Genomic DNA, 17199 nt, shown 5'->3' with positions numbered 1-17199 from the left:
TGGTATGAAATGTACTATAAATAAGTAAATATCCTATATCTTATATATAATAAATATCCTATAAAAATCCTATAAGTAAATATCCTATAAATATCCTAAAGTAAACATCCTATAAGTCAGAGATCCCCACCATTTTTGGCACTAGGGACTGGTTTCAAGGAAGAGGAGTTTTCTGTGGACCATGGTCGTGTGTGGGGACGGTGGTTTCAGGATGATTCAAGCACACTGCATTTATAGTGCACTTTATTTCTAATCTAATGCCACCACTGATCTTACAGGAGGTTCCAATCCACAGCCTGGAGACTGGGGAGCCCTGAAAGTGTTAGCAATTGCTAATATTGACATGAATATCAAATGTATAAATGTTAGCTAACCAAAAGATATTAAAATGCTATATAAAACAGTAATCAAGCCAGAGTTTATTTTAAGAATGTAAGACTGTTTAACCTTAGAAAATCTATCAACTTAAATGTACTACATTAATTGACCAAAAGAGAAATATCACATGATTATCTTAGTAGATGTGGATAAAAAATTTAAAGTTCCTATTTATGACTAAAAAATATTGGAGAAGTAGGAATCAAAGGAAATTTCCTTGATTATAACTGTATGTAGAAATCAAATTACAGACATCATACTTAATGGAGAAAGTTTAAATGCATTCCTTGTAATGATTAAGCATAAGACAATTTTGATCACCTATATGAAAATTCCAAAAGATTCAACAGACATGATATGGAACTAGCACATGAGTTTGGCAAATGTGTCAGATATAAAATATATATGTATATATGGCAACTCACTCCAGTATTCTTGCCTGAAGAACCCCAAGGACAGAGGAGCCAGGTGGGCTACAGTCCATGGGGTGGCAAAGAGTCGGACACAACTGAGTGACCAACACACACACACACGGGTATACACACAGAGCACACCTCTACACCAACAACAGCCAACAAAAAATACACTGTTGAATTCAACAGCAATGAAAAATACTGGAATTAGCCTAAAAGGTACAAGATCTTTATGTAGAAAAATTTTAGATTCCATTGAAAATCCAATAAATAAACAACTCAAGTAAGTGGAGATACACATTCTGTGCATGAATGAAAAGCTTAAGATTATAAAGTATCAATTTTCTCCTAGTTGAATACACGAGTTTAATTCAATTCTAATAAAAATTCCAGTATGATTTCAGAACAACCTAAAAAATTTATTATAAAACTTATATGTAAGAATAAAGAACCATCAAAACTAAGTCAACTATAATAGCCATAAAACAAATGCTTTGACACAAGAATGGAAAATTAAACCAATGGAAGAGGATCAAAAGTTCATGAACAGAACCACAGATTTAAACTTGATATATGATAAAGGTAGTACCATGGGTTCTGAGGAGTAGGATAAACTGTCCAATAAATTCTGCTAAGAAAATCAACTCATTACACATGAAGTACAGAATGCTAGATTCTTAACTCATAGTATATTTAAAGGTAAACTACAAATGGATTAAGTAATTAAATATAAATCTAGATAGTAAAAGATAATGCAATAAAATAACTTTGTGCCTTGAAAATGTGTTTTAACCAAAAAGTAGAAACCACAAGGTGAAAAATCTGAAAATTTGACTACATTAAAATAATAATTTTTGTTCAAAAAATGCACAATAGAGTTAACAAATAGGTGACAAACTAGAGGAATGTCTAAACCAATAAGAGAGTAAATAAGAAAAAGATGGAAAATCAAATGTAACTAGCCAATTCACATATAAGGAAGCCTGAACAGCTAACAAGTACATAGAGATGCTAATCACACTTGTAATTAAGAAAAAAAAAAAGAGCCTTTTATTTCTGCCAGATTCATCAGAATTAGAAATCCAGATAATACCAAATGTTAGCAAGAATAGAGGGGAGAGGAAGAGGAAATAAAACCTTTCCATGCCTGAGTAGTCAAAGATATGGTTTTTCCAGTAGTCATGTATGGATGTGAGAACTGGACCATAAAAAGAGCTGAGTGCCAAACAATTGATGCTTTTGAACTGTGGTGTTGGAGAAGACTCTTAAGAATCCCTTGGACTGCAAGGAGATCAAACCAGTCCATCCTAAAGGAAATCAGTTCTGAACATTCTTTGGAAGGACTGATGCTAAAGCTGAAGCTCCAATACTTTGGCCACCTGAAATGAAGAGCCAACTCATTTGAAAAGACCCTGATGCTGGGAAAGATTGAAGGCAGGAGGAGAAGGGGATGACAGAGGATGAGATGGTTAGATGGCATCAAATGGACATGAGTTTGAACAAGCTCTGGGAGTTGGTGATGGACAGGGAAGCCTGGTGTGCTGTAATCCATTGGGTCACAAAGAGTTGGACATGACTAAGCAACTGAACTGAATTGAACTGAATTGAGGTATCATGATTGATACCTGAACTGAACTGAATTTCAGTTCAGTGATACTCATTGAATTCAACTGAATGAATTCAAAGAATTCAGTAGAATGAATTCAATGAAATTCAATGAGTTTCAGTTCAATGATACCTTAACTGAGCTCAATTTCATGGCTGCAATCACCATCTGCAGTGATTTTGGAGCCCAAGGAAAATAGTCTGTCACTGTTTCCGTTGTTTCCCCATCTATTTGCCATGAAGTGATGGGACTGGATGCCATGATCTTAGTTTTTTGAATGTTGAGTTTTAAGCCAACTTTTTCACTCTCCTCTTGCACTTTTACCAAGAGGCTTCTTTAGTTCTTCTGCAGAAGGGAATGCAAACCATTTCAGTATTCTTGCCTTGAGAACCCCATGAACACTATGAACTGAGATATGCAAATACCTAACGAAGTAGCAATCCCTTCATGTTATGTATAGACTATATAAATTCTCCCATAGGTTTACAAGAAGACACAAGCGGGATACTTACATTAGTGTTGTGTATGAATGGCAGTGGGGGACTGGAAGCCACCTAGAAGTCCATTATCAGGGAGCAAGGAATGAATGCAGAAGTGAACTCTGACGGAAGTACACAATGAGATATGATGCAGTAGTTGGAAGAAATTAACTAGTTGCATATGTAACATAGTTAAAGTAGAATATATAAGAAACAAAATGAGAATTGTAGCACAGCATCACTTTTTAAATTTCAAAACACTTATACCAAACATCTGGTTTATTCACACAAACCCAAGGATATATATCAGTCCCATTAGAATGGATGATGAGAAGGACAAGGGAATGGGAGTGAGTCAGCAGAAAGAAGAGGTAAAATCAAATAATACAAAATCAGAGAGGGGCCTTTAACTGATTGATAAAGATCCATACAATCATATTAAATAACATGATTAATCTGTATTTCTGAAGAATGCGTTCCCTACACTTATCCCTGAATAGAAAACTACTGCCACATACCAATAGCCAATCATTTTACGTGCCTAAGCAGAAACTGAGGTTTCCAGATTAAAAAAAGATTTAGCTTGTTCACTCTCACAGACATATTAAATCCATTTGTATGCTCTTTGAAAGTCGTAGGCTCGGTCAACATTTATCATTGTTTTACTAGAAGTGTCTTATGTCTTCAGAACTTATTGGATTAATTTGGTCACTCTGACACAGCAACAGTATATTAAAAATACTTTAAATAATATGGAATAGTCTAATTAGACTATTCAGTTCAGTTCAGTAGCTCAGTCGTGTCTGACTCTCCGCGACCCCATGAATCACAGCAGGCCAGGCCTCCCAGACCATCACCAACTCCCGGAGTTCACTCAAACTCATGTCCATCGAGTCGGTGATGCCATCCAGCCATCTCATTCTCGGTCGTCCCCTTCTCCTACCGCCCCCAACCTTTCCCAGCATCAGAGTCTTTTCCAGTGAGTCAACTCGTCGCATGAGGTGGCCAAAGTATTGCAGTTTCAGCTTTAGCATCAGTCCTTCCAATGAACACCCAGGATTGATCTCCTTTAGAATGGACTGGTTGGATCTCCTTGCAGTCCAAGGGACTCTCAAGAGTCTTCTCCAACACCACAGTTCAAAAGCATCAATTCTTCGGCGATCAGCTTTCTTCACAGTCCAACTCTCACATCCATACATGACCACGGGAAAAACCACAGCCTTGACTAGATGGACCTTTGTTGGCAAAGTAATGTCTCTGCTTTTTAATATACTATCTAGGTTGGTCATAACTTTCCTTCCAAGGAGTAAGTGTCTTTTAATTTCATGGCTGCAATCAGCATCTGCAGCGATTTTGGAGCCCAAAAAAATAAAGTCTGACACTGTTTCCACTGTTTTTCCATCTATTTCCCATGAAGTGATGGGACCAGATGCCATGATCTTTGTTTACTGAATGTTGAGCTTCAAGCCAAACTTTTTACTCTGCTCTTTCACTTTCATCAAGAGGCTTGTTAGTTCCTCTTCACTGTTAGAAGCAATATATTTTCTTAGACCTTGAATTAAATCCTTCATTTGAAATGACTGTATTATTAATATTGCTGCATTTGTTGAAATGACCTACAGATGACTTCCCTGCAATGTTTAGTTTGAAATGGGACATTTCTGCATTTTCTAGATAATATTCATCATAGTCAGAAATTTGATTAATGTTGACTTAAGCAGAGACATTACTTTGCCAACAAAGGTCTGCCGAGTCAAGGCTATGGTTTTTCCTGTGGTCATATATGGATGTGAGAGTTGGACTGGGAAGAAAGCTGATCGCCAAAGAATTGATGCTTTTGAACTGTGGTGCTGGAGAAGACTCTTGAGAGTCCCTTGGACTGCAAGGAGACCAGTCCATTCTAAAGGAGATCAACCCTGGGTATTCATTGGGAGGACTGATGCTAAAGCTGAAACTGCAATACTTTGGCCATCTCATGCGACGAGTTGACTCACTGGAAAAGAGTCTAATGCTGGGAGGGATTCGGGGTGGGAGGAGACGGGGACGACAGAGAATGAGATGGCTGGATGGCATCACCGACTTGATGGACATGAGTTTGAGTGAACTCCGGGAGTTGGTGATGGACAGGGAGGCCTGGCGTGCTGTGATACATGGGGTCACAAAGAGTTGGACACAACTGAGCGACTGAACTGAACTGAACTGAAACTTATTAAATTCCTTAATTACACATTTCAAGAAAGTATTTTATTCTAACATCAACAGTGGTCACTGATGTTAACGTTATTCAAATAATGCTCAAAACACAAATGGTTTCTTAGATCCTTCCATTTTTACTCATTTAGGGCAACAGTGACACTATCCAGCTGATGTATCTACTTAAATTGTATATTACATCTTGGGAGGGTTCTTTGGTGGTCATCCTAGCTTTTCCCTAAATGTCCATCAGAAGGGTTCTGCTTTGTTACGAAATTATCAGTCCTAGTAACTATGAAAGAACTTAAACAACCCAAAAGTTTTGCCACTTGCATCAAGGATCTGAAACAGTAATGTTGTTTCTTTTACGGTTTCATGTTTAGCACTACGTATAAGTTAAAGCCTCACAAATCTCCCCAGTATACATTGAACTAAAAGGTTTTTAATTTCAGTTTTTTTCACAATAGAACATTATTCTTTATAGCAATGTAGCTGAATGCCAGAAAGTTCAGAGTCTAACTACAGTTTTAATGCTCACTGATAGTCTGTAATTATTTGTTCGGTACATTATTTGTTTCTCCTTTCTTTCATCTTGTTTATCCAACCATTGACTTCAGACTTGGTAATATGGCATACTTCAGCTAATGGTATGTGAGAGAACATTCATCTTCCACATCTGAGCAGAAACTTCATGTGAAGTGTGCCTGGACTGGGGCCCTCTAGCTTCATTTATCCTTGCACCAGGAGAACAGCATGTCTCCTTTAACCTAGGTTTCAAAATGGAAAAAAGCACATGGAGCTGAGCCCACCAAAGTTTCAGTTCAGTTCAGTTGCTCAGTCATGTCTGACTCTTTGTGACCCCATGAACTGCAGCACACCAGGCCTCCTTGTCCATCACCAACTCCTGGAGTTCACCCAGACCCATGTTCATTGAGTCGGCGATGCCATCTAACCATCTCATCCTCTGTTGTCCCCTTCTCCTGCCCTCAATTTTTCCCAGCATCAGGGTCTTTTCTAATGAGTCAGTTCTTTGCATCAGGTGGCCGAAGTTTTGGAGCTTCAGCCTCAACATCAGTCCTTCCAATGACCACCCAGGCCTGATCTCCTTTAGGATGGACTAGTTGGATCTCCTTGCAGTCCAAGGGACTCTCAAGAGTCTTCTCCAACACCACAGTTCAAAAGCATTGATTCTTTGGAGCTCAGCTTTCTTTATAGTCCAACTCTCACATCCATACATGACTACTGGAAAAACCATAGCCTTGAAGCAGAGCCAAATCGTGATATAACGTGCAGAAGAAAAACTATTTCTTGTTGTAAACCACTGAGCTCTGGGATTTATTTGTTATAAACTAGAAGCAGTTAGAGAATTCATGGATTTAGGGAGTGACAAAAGAATTTACCATCTGCTTTGTCCATATAAATTAAGAACAATCTTTTACTTTTCTGATTTGATTGATTCCTACATTTCATTATTTCAGCAGAGGTTCTATTTAACTGTATAAAATCTATCTATTCACTTACCTATCAATATCAGAAAAATTCTAGCACTTTACAGATTGAGGCTATAAAAATATTCAAATGATATGTTGACTTGGTCCAAAATCTTATATATATTGACCACACATTAGAATGATGACATGGCGGGGGGCGGGGGTGGGGGAGTGGCAATCTTAAGCAGTCTTTATGTGGAAGAACCAAAGGGTGACCAAACAGTGGTGAAATGGAACCCAGAGGCACTCTCAGTTGCTACCATGTACACTTCCTTCAAGCAGGTAATTCTCCAAGCCACCCTGGTCAACCTTCAGTTTGATATCCACCAATACACTATCCCCCAGCCTAGGAAGGAACCCCCTGAAAGGAAATGATAATATGTTTTTCATAATTTTATTTACTCATTATTTTCATTTAGAACCTAGTACAAGGCTTGTAAATAATAGACATTTAATAATGTTTATTGAATGAGTAAAAATAATAAATGTATGCATAATGGAATTCCCTATTAATTGTTTAACTGACAGACAAGAGTTTGATAAAAAATACATGCGAGTTACATCCACTATTTCTCATCCTGGACAAGTTGTCTATAAATGCTGCTTTCACTTTTGCCTTTGAGTGGGAGTTGACAAGGAGGAAAGGCATCACCAAGGAAGAGTCTTCTCAGCATTCACTTTGTCTTAACAACCTTCACTAGGGGTACTACTCTCCAGGAACATTCAGCTCTAGGCTGATGTATGCAGAACCAACAAGGATGACATACTATGGATTCAGAAGGTAAAGGTAGAAGAAGCAGCTAGTAACTGTGACTTTTCTTCTACTGGATCTCAACTTCCTTCAGGTCAAGGAAGACACTGTGCTAGGTGGTAAACATATAAACAATGACAAACAAAACAATGTTTACGCCCTTCTAGAGCTTACACTCTACCAGTGATATACTGACTAATGAATGAATACAGGAATAAATCTGTAATTTAAAATGACAAAATCTACAAAGAATAGCAAGCTACTAGAAATTTAATGTGGTTTTAAAAATTCTACTTCTTAGGGCTCTCATTTTATTCTTGGCTTCCCTGGAGATTCAGAAAGATTTAGCCAGTGAAGTTGATGTCAGAGCAAGTATTCAGCTAAGTTTCCAACAATTTAGCTAAGTTTTAAACCTCTACTTTTCCACTGTCAACAGCAATTTAATACCTGCGTTTACCTGCCTGGCAGAGGACAAGGTCATGTGCCTTTATGCTGAGGCCGCAGGAAGAATGACTTTGCTTTTAAAGCTTCAGGAGCATTGCTAAATGCATGGTCACTTCCAACTAAATGAATGACTTGGCCTACAGCAGAATTACCGTGGTGTCTTCAGATGGCTTTCTGCCCAAGTCACTTATCATTCCCAGGGCCAAGATATTACTTAAAAGGTCAATAGCATAACTTAATAAAAGGACAAGTTTTGTGTGTGTATGTGTGTGTGTAATCTTAGGTCTTGTTGTGAAAGAAGAGAGACTATTGTAATTTTGTTTCATCTTTTTAAAGGAGAAAATCTCTTGCTGAATTAATGGAAAATGCATTTGACTACAGCTACATGAACTGATCCTGGAATCAGGGCCAGAAGGCTTAGTGACAAATTCACATGCTGTCAGCAACAAGTTTCTGAATTTCTACAAAGGTATGGAACACCCTGTGATTCTCAGGGGTCCTAAATACTCACTGAAGAAGCTGGAAGCTACTATAACCTAACAGTCAAAGGATGTAATCTAGACAAGAGTCGTTCCTCCAAGATGGATGGGCCTGTCACAAAGCAGAGATTCAGATCAATAAGGATAGATGATGAAGAAATAATTTTTCAGGATTTCCTATTCCAGGCTCCTAGACCCTAAGTCTAATAAACATTACATCATTAAGACCTTCTTCATCAAACTCAATAGGCAAAGAGCAGGAAATACATGATCTAGATACTTTTTAAATGAAACTGCTTATTCTCAAATAATATGACTGCTGTAATGCTGTGAAGTAACCACTGGATAATCTCGAGTTTAGGTTACATTGGTTACATTAGGTTACGTGGTAGAATCCAATTTTTTCTGGTCTACTTGTTCCTCAGGGGAAGAGTTCTCAGAAAAACAACATTTTGTTTGCTGTGAATAAATGCTGATTAATGAATAGCAATCAGACTCTCCTCCTCCCTTCCTCTCTAAAACACCTCATCCTCTTTCAAGATTGGTTCAAATATCATCTCATCTTGGTACACATCATTTTTCTCCACGTAATTACTGACTTCTCCTCTGAATTCCATGTTCATATCTTTGTTATTCTACTCATTACTGTACACTGTAGTTATCTGTATAGATGTTTTTCCCTGTATATAGAATGATGATTTTCTTGAGACTACCATACTATCAGGCTTCCCACATGGCTCAATGGTAAAGAATCTGCTTGCCAATGCAGGAGACGTGGGTTTGATCCCTGGATTGGGAAGATTTCCTGGAGAAGGAAATGGCAGCCCATTCCAGTATTCTTGCCTGGAAAATTCCATGGACAAAAGAGCCTGGTGGGCTGCAGTTGATTGGGTCACAAAGAGTTGGACATGACTGAGTGACAGAGTACACATGCATGCACCATCCTATCTTGCTTATCATTCAGTTCTCAACTGAGAGTACTGTTTATTACCAAGCAAAATGCTGAATAAATGCTTACAGAATTGAACTTAAATCTGAAAAATATTCTAACAGCCCATCATAGAATTTGGGCTCCCAAACCTTCCATCCATGTTAAGTAGGAAGCTAGGGATCATTCCTACAGATAATGTAAAAATTGGCAGAGATGGAAAATGCACTGAATGAAAGCTCAGTTCAGTTCAGTTCAGTTGCTCAGTCATGTCCGATTCTTTGCAACCCCATGGACTGCAGCATGCAAAGCCTCCCTGTCTATCACCAACTCCTGGAGTTTATTCAAACTCATGTCCATTGAGTTGGTGATGCCATCCAACCATCTAGTCCTCTGTCATCCCCTTCTCCTCTCACCTTCAATCTTTCCCAGCATCAGGGTCTTTCCCAATGAGACAGTTCTTCGCATCATATGGCCAAAGTATTGCAGTTTCAACTTCAGCATCAGTCCCTCCAATGAATATTCAGGCTGATTTCCTTTAGGATGGACTGGTTGGATCTTCTTGCAGTCCAAGGGACTCTCAAGAGTCTTTTCCAACATCACAGTTCAAAAGCATCAATTCTTCGGCACTGAGTGAAACAATATTCTCAAATCTTGACAGACTAGAAAAATGGGGTTAACCTAACAAGATCATGTTTAGCAGCAATAAAATGCAAGGTCTAGCTAGTACTTCTACAAAGTTCCAACCACAATAAATATCATCAACATATGAGATAAATATATTAATAAGAACTGACTAAAGACGGAAAGTAAGCTTGAAAGCAGTGAGCTTCCTGTCACTAAGAATTATAAACTTTTAGATCCCTCCAACCCAGAAATTCTGATTCTGAGATCTTTGATCATTCAAGTTTAAAAAAATGGAGGTTCCAGAAAAAGATAACGTCATCTCGACAGTGATAATTTCTAGTATTATATCCCACTGAAAGAATGAGTAGTCATAATAGTATGTCATTTTATTAATAGATTACAACACCTACTTTTTGTAAAGCATTAAGAATCAAGCTAAAAATATATTGTGACCGAGAAAGCCCTCTATCTTTCTGTAAGCACTAGATTTAAGATTTGTTTCTCAGATAATCATTGTTTCCAGATAACCATGCTTCTGAAGCATTTTGAAACTTTTAGTAGTGAGTGGTAGTCTATTTTATTAATACCTGTACAACCAGAGTTGCTGAGTAATATTTTTATCTGTTTTGGTACAGTCAATGTTTTTCTAGAGTAGATTCAAATAAAGAAGCAAGTGGAAACCCATTTGAATCTTCTCCAGCTGGAAGCCTGTTGTCATTGATATCAACAAAATAGACACCACAGGCGATATGCCTTTGGGGTCTGAAACAGCTATGTTTTTCATCTCATTGTGGCTAATATAAAAGTGTTCTACATGTGTATGAACCAGGTTAGAATGCCATTACCTAAGAAATGGAGGTAACATCTTTTTCCTAAGTGGAAAACAAAACTTGTTCCCAAATCACCTAAATGTTGAGTAACCAGCATATTTTTCTGCACTTAAGTTTTTATGAAAAAGAAGAAAATGGTTTAACAAGTAAGGTGCATCCAGCAAGTTGATACTAAGAACTTAGTGAGGGAAATAGGGAGACAGCAACTTTCAGTTTATATCTCCTGGTAAGAATTTAATGGGCTTGCAGGGTGCCACAGTGGTAAAGAAGTCTCCTGCCAATGCAGGAGACGCAAGAGATGCAGGTTTGATCCCAGGGTTGGGAAGATCGCTTGGAGGAGGAAATGGCAACCTATCCCAGTATACTTGCCTGGATAATCCCGTGGACAGAGGAGCCTGGCAGGCTACAGTTCATGGGATTGCAAAGAGTCGGACACAACTGAGCGACTGAGTACACACACAGACACACACACAAGAATTTAACTTTCAATCACTGGAAATGAAAACAGACAAAAGGGTAGCAGTTTATAGAGTTCTGGGCCCAGTTCTTGACATATGCTATAACATATGACATTAGTAAGTCACTTTCTGCCCTCTTAAGAAAAGCATACTAAAATTTCAAGGAGGAGAGACAGAATTTCAGAGAGACCAAATAGAAAGTGATGGCTCAGTACTGGACCCAGCTCTCACTAACTCCACAGCTCATCCCATCTAATATAATTTGTATGAGCAACCGAGCACATGCACACACATAACATAAAATAACTCTGAGTTTTCTTCCATTTTGCTTCATAGCATCTCTGAGGGAGAAAAAGAAGAGAAGTGGCATTTTCCAAAACTGAATTATATTCTAAGACAAACATTAGCAAACTTCTTCTGTAAAGGACCAAAGAGTATATACTTTAGACTTTGTGGGTCACATGGTCTCAGCGGCAACCTCTCCTCTCTACCCTTGTAACAAAAAAGCCAAAGACAATATGTAAGCAATTCAGTATGCTGTATTCCAATAAAATTATATTTAAAAACTAATGAGTAGTGCTATACTAAGCATCAAAAGAATAAAGTAATTAGGGATAAATTTAATAAAATAAGTACAAGACTTATGCAAAGATAATTACAAAACAATTAATTTAATTGTTGAAACTAAATTGTTGACAATTGTTGAAATTAAATTGTTAACAATTATTTTCCATTATAATTAAATGGAAAGATAACCCATGTTCATCAATTAAAAGTCTTAATACTGTTAACATGGCAATATTTCCCAAACTACAAATTCAACACAATCCCGATCAAGGGATCCCTATCAAGATCCAAGCAACCTTTATCAATTTCTGCTTTTCAATTGATTCTAAAACTCATACGGAAATGCAAAGGACCCAGAACAGCTATTGAAAAAGAAAAGGTTAGAGAGCTTATACTTCTAGATTTCACTTATACAGAGCTGTGCAATGCTTTGTGGCTCAGTCATATCTGACTCCTTGTGACCCCATGGACTGTAGCCCACCAGGCTCCTCTGTCCGTGGGGATTCTCCAGGCAAGAATACTAGAGTGAGTTGCCATGCTCTCCTCCCAGGGATCTTCTCAACCCAGGGATCAAATCCAGGTCTCCCACTTTGCAAGCAAATTTTTTACTGTCTGAGCCACCAGGGAAGCCCTATACAGAGGTACATTAACCAAAAAAGTATGGTACTAGCATAAGGCTAGAAATACAGATCAATGGGATATAACTGATAATCTAGAAATAAAGTCCCACATTTATGGTCAGTTGTTCTTTTTAAATAGTTTTTAAATTTATTTTTAGTTGCGCTGGATCTTCATTGCTGCACTGGATCTTTGTTGCTGTGAGCAGGCTTTATCTAGTGTGGTGAGTAGGGGCTATTCTCAGTTGCAGTGCTTGGGCTTCTCACTGCGGTGGCTTCTCTTGTTGAGGAGCACAGGCTCTAGGAACATGGTCTTCAGTAGTTATAGCATGCAGCCTCAGTAGTTGCGGTGCATGGGCTTAGTTGCTCCGTGGTATATGGAATTTTCCTGGGCCAGGAATTGAACTCATGCCCTCTGCATTGGCAGGCAGATTCTTAGCCACTGTACCACCAGGGAAGTTTTCAATTGTTTTCTGACAAGGATAAGAAGATGTTTCAAAGGAAAACTGTCTTTTTAACAAATGATTCCTGAACAACTGGATGCTGTTGTTCAGTCACTAAGTTGAGTCTGACTCTTTGCGACCCAATGAACAGTAGCATGCCGGGCTTCCCTTTCCTTCACTATATCACAGAGTTTGCCCAAGCTCATGTCTATTGATTAAGTCAGTGATGCTATCCAACCTTCTAATCCTCTGCTGCCCACTTCTCCTCCTGTCCTCAATCTTTCTCAGCATTAGGGTCTTTTCCAATGAGTTGGTTCTTCGCAACAGGTGGCCAAAGTATTGTAGCTTCCACTTCAGCATCAGTCTTTCCAATGAATATTCAGAACTGATTTCCTTTAAGATTGACTAGTTTGATCTCCTTGCGTCCAAGGGACTCTCAAGAGTCTTCTCCAGCACCACAATTTGAAAACATCAATTCTTTGGCACTCAGCCTTCTTTATGGTCCAACTCTCACAACCATACATGACTACTGGAAAAACCATAGCTTTGACTATACAGACCTTTGTCAGCAAAGTAATGTCTCTGCTTTTTAATATGCTGTCTAGGTTTGTCATAGTTTTTCTTCCAAGGAGTAAGTGTCTTTTAATTTCATGGCTGTAGTCACCATCCACAGTGATTTTTGAGCTCCCCAAAAGAAAATCTATCACTGTTTCCACTTTTCCCCCTCTATCTGTCATGAAGTGATAGGACCAGATGACATGATTTTCGTTTTTTAAATGTTGAGCTTTAAGACAGCTTTTTCACTCTCCTCTTTCACCATCATAAAGAGGCTCTTTAGTTTCTCTTCACTTTCTGCCATTAGAGTGGTATCATCTGCATATCTGAGGTTGTTAATATTTCTCCCAGCAATCTTGATTCCAGCTTCTGAGTCATCTAGTAAAGCATTTCACATGATGTACTCTGCATACAAGTTAAATAAGCAGGGTGACAATATACAGTACAGACTTGACGTACTCCTTTCCCAATCTTGAACCAGTCTGTTGTTCCATGTCCAGTTCTGTTGCTTCTTGTCCTGTATATAGGTTTCTCAGGAGGCAGGCAACGTGGTCTGGTATTCCCATCTCTTGAAGAATTTTCCACAGTTTGTTGTGATCCACATAGTAAAAGGCTTTACTTTCATAGTCAATGAAGCAAAAGTAGATTTTTAAAAAAAAATTCCCTTGTTTTTTCTGTGATTCAATGAATGTTGGCAATTTGATCTCTGGTTCCTCTGCCTTTTCTAAATCCAGCGTGTACATCTGGAAGTTCTCAGTTCATGTACTATTAAGCCTAGATTGAAGGATTTTGAGCACTACCTTGCTAGCATGTGAAATAAGCACGACTGTACGGTAGTCTGAACATTCTTTGGCCTCTCTTTGAGATTGGAACAAAATCTGACCTTCTCCAGTCCTGTGGCCACTGCTGAGTTTTCCAAATTTGCTTGCATATTAAGTGAAGTACTTTCATAGCATAATCTTTTAGGATTTGAAATAGCTCAGTTGGAATTTCATCACCTCCACTGGATATCCACACACAAAAGAATGAAGTCAGACTCTTATCTCACACTAAATGAAAAATTAACTCAAAATGCATCAAAGACTTAAATGTAAGAGCCAAAAATATAAAAGTGTTAGAAGAAAACACAAGAGTAAATCTTCATGACTTTGGATAGGCAATGGCTTCTTAAACATTTCTCAAAAATTTCACCTCATAATCTTTGGGAATTAGTATTTCAACATAGGAATTTATTTTGGAGAGGAATACAACTATTCAGACCATAGCATGGTCCCATCATAAAAATTCAAGAATTCTAATCCTTTTACGAACAACTCTCGAATAGTCAAATTTCTGTGAGGTTCAGAGATCTACTGAGATTAAGCAACATTGCTCAAAAATCCCATCCAATATTTAACAATGTTACCACTCAGCAAACTACTCCTTATGCCTTCGTGAAGATGGAATGAAAAAGCAGTGGGCACAATATGGTCTGCCATCAGGGGAAGAAATAGTCAGACCTTTGAAAACCTGCTGGCACCTAAAAGTCAGCTTTTTAGAACTCCAAAGGCCTTGAGTCAATAGCATCTACACTAGTCCTTGTTTCCATTGACAGGATGACCCTACAACAGAATAAAGTGATGGCCAGGTTTTTCTTTTTTGAATTCAGAATTGTCCTGTGTAGACAGCACAGAAGTAAAGGAAATTATGTGTGTGTGCTGAGTTGTATGCTACTTTTTGCAACCCCATGGAATTTTCCAGGCAAGAATACTGGAGAGGGTTGCCATTTCCTACTCCAGGGAATCTTCTAGACCCAGGGATTGAGCCTGGGTCTCCACATTTCCTGCAGTAGCAGGTGAATTATTTATCACCACACCACCTGGGAAGCTAAAAGGAAATTACAGAAAAAATCAAGCTGCCAGTTAGTGACAGGGAAGACGGAAGAGAAAAGCATCTGGAAAGAGCCAGTGTTGTTCCAAGAGTTTGACCTTCTGCAGCTGCTGCTACTACTGACTTTCCCTGACACAAAGATCAGGAGGAAAATCCCCCTCTCACAAAGGTTGCACCAAAGGCCATAAAAATACCATTTTGATGCCAACTGAGCATACTGGATCCAGGGAGGGGAGGAGAAGTGAGTAATCAGAAAGATGGACCATCAACATAAACAAACACTCAGGAAAAAGCAGCATTTATAGTTTTAAGTTAGCCCAACAAACACTTTCTTGGTTTTGAAAAGTAGTACTCAACTGGATGAAAATTTTATATACAGTAAGGGTAATAGAATGGACTTTAAGTTCTCCTTTATACACAGAAAAAGCTTATTAAAAGCACCCCAGAGAATAGAGGATAAATAAGACATTCAACAGCTTCCCCCTGTTCCCAAAATCAATTTTACTTTTGCTTTCATGCAGCCTACCACAAGCTCCCAGGCATAGGGCAGAGGAGCTGTGCATCCTTAGGAATGAACACAGCACCAACCCACCTCACTTTGCAGCTACCCTGGGATCAGCCTCTACTGAGGTAAGCATTTTTATCTAATTATACAGAAGGCTAATGAGTCTCTGAAGTTATCCAGTGACTTCAAGTACACTGTATAAATGGAAAAACAGGGAGAAAATACATTTTTACCATTTGTTCATCTCCCACTGGTGTACTATCACTACAGCATCTAGTGACAGTATTCAAGCTATTGAAGCAATGATTCTATTATATGGCTCATTTCACAGTAAGCCAAAACAAATACTGTCATCACTTCAGGACAATTCAATCTTTCTCCTCAAGGTAAGAAAGGGATAGGAATCATTATTCTGCTAATACTTTTTCCTGCCCCAGATTTTTTAAGATATTGGAAAATCAGCCCAGTAAGGTCAGAGTACTCATACAACATCTCAATCATGGTAATGCAAATCAGTAACATAGAGAGAGCTAGGAAAGGTATGGCTTTTATTGCTCCGATAACACTTTATTGCATTAATTTGTGTATTTGTCTGTCCTTACAAGTGCCTCACGGGCAAAGACTGTTATCTTATTATCTCTGTCCAGATACAGCTCCATCGCAACCATCCAGTAGGTGTCAGAGATTTGGTTCTTGAATGAACGAATGTGCACTTGAACGTGTTAGCAGATTAACATGTGTGAGCAAACACATAGAATACACACACCAGAATCCACATGGGTTGTTCATAGCTCTAATTACATAATTCAGAAATCTCTTTGTTTCTACTGACAGGAATATTAGCAATCTCCACGTGCTCAATGTTTTGGTGCAAACTGATCATTAAAGAGGGTAGGTACAGAGAAATGCACTGGACATCTTAACACTTTTCCCTCCTGTGACACCCAACATGATTGAACTTAAAAGTGACAGCATTTGTAGTGAGAATTAATCATAATGGTACCTGGTGCTATTATTTACATTTCCATTTGTATTTATTCTAACCCCTGGATGGGTTGAGGGTTAGTGGAATATTCACTTAAAAGCAACTTCTGGAGAGTAGTTTCTGACTTAAAGTCCTTGGGTGTCCCCACAGAACCTAGCAGAGAATTAGACACATATGGGAGCTCTAATCACATGCTGAATTACAGCTCACCTAAATCAAATCCTAGGTCCACCAAGTTCCAAAGCAACAGCACAAACTGTCTGACAGCTCTTAAAGGATAGATTTTTCATCTGTGTAATGTTTCTGCTTAATGTTAAAAGATAACTGATTAACTAACAACAAGTTGACTTTAACAAGAGCCTCAAGGCACAGAGTTGAAGGGCACATTTGTTGTCCTTGTTAGTGACCTTAAGGTTAGAGGTGTTTATTGCAATATTTTAATTCTATTATCAATCTTTGACCATCCTATTTAAAGCAGCTCCCCTTAGCCTGCTTTATTTTTTAATTCACAGCACTTACCATTATACTATAATATGTGATAATATAATATGTGTTTCCTTGTATATTGTTAGACTCCTCCAC

General features: G+C 38.3%; 1 protein-coding gene and 1 long non-coding RNA gene across 4 annotated transcripts in view; one reads left to right on the top strand and one right to left on the bottom strand.

The window, feature by feature from the left end:
• RTN1 (reticulon 1) overlaps positions 1–17199 on the bottom strand; it is a 250209-nt gene that overhangs the window by 69948 nt on the left and 163062 nt on the right. The window lies entirely within an intron of this gene.
• LOC148776424 (uncharacterized) overlaps positions 1–17199 on the top strand; it is a 102980-nt gene that overhangs the window by 33005 nt on the left and 52776 nt on the right. The window contains exons 2-3 of the long non-coding RNA XR_016038176.1: positions 8091–8223; positions 15649–15757. This is a non-coding gene — a long non-coding RNA (uncharacterized LOC148776424). The remainder of the gene's footprint in view (positions 1–8090; positions 8224–15648; positions 15758–17199) is intronic.

Source organism: Moschus berezovskii, chromosome 9 (genome assembly GCF_049115385.1).
Source record: "Moschus berezovskii isolate FMDL1 chromosome 9, NW_MosBer_1.0, whole genome shotgun sequence".
Taxonomy (NCBI): Eukaryota; Metazoa; Chordata; class Mammalia; order Artiodactyla; family Moschidae; genus Moschus; species Moschus berezovskii.
This window is presented reverse-complemented; position numbering and strand designations above follow the sequence as displayed.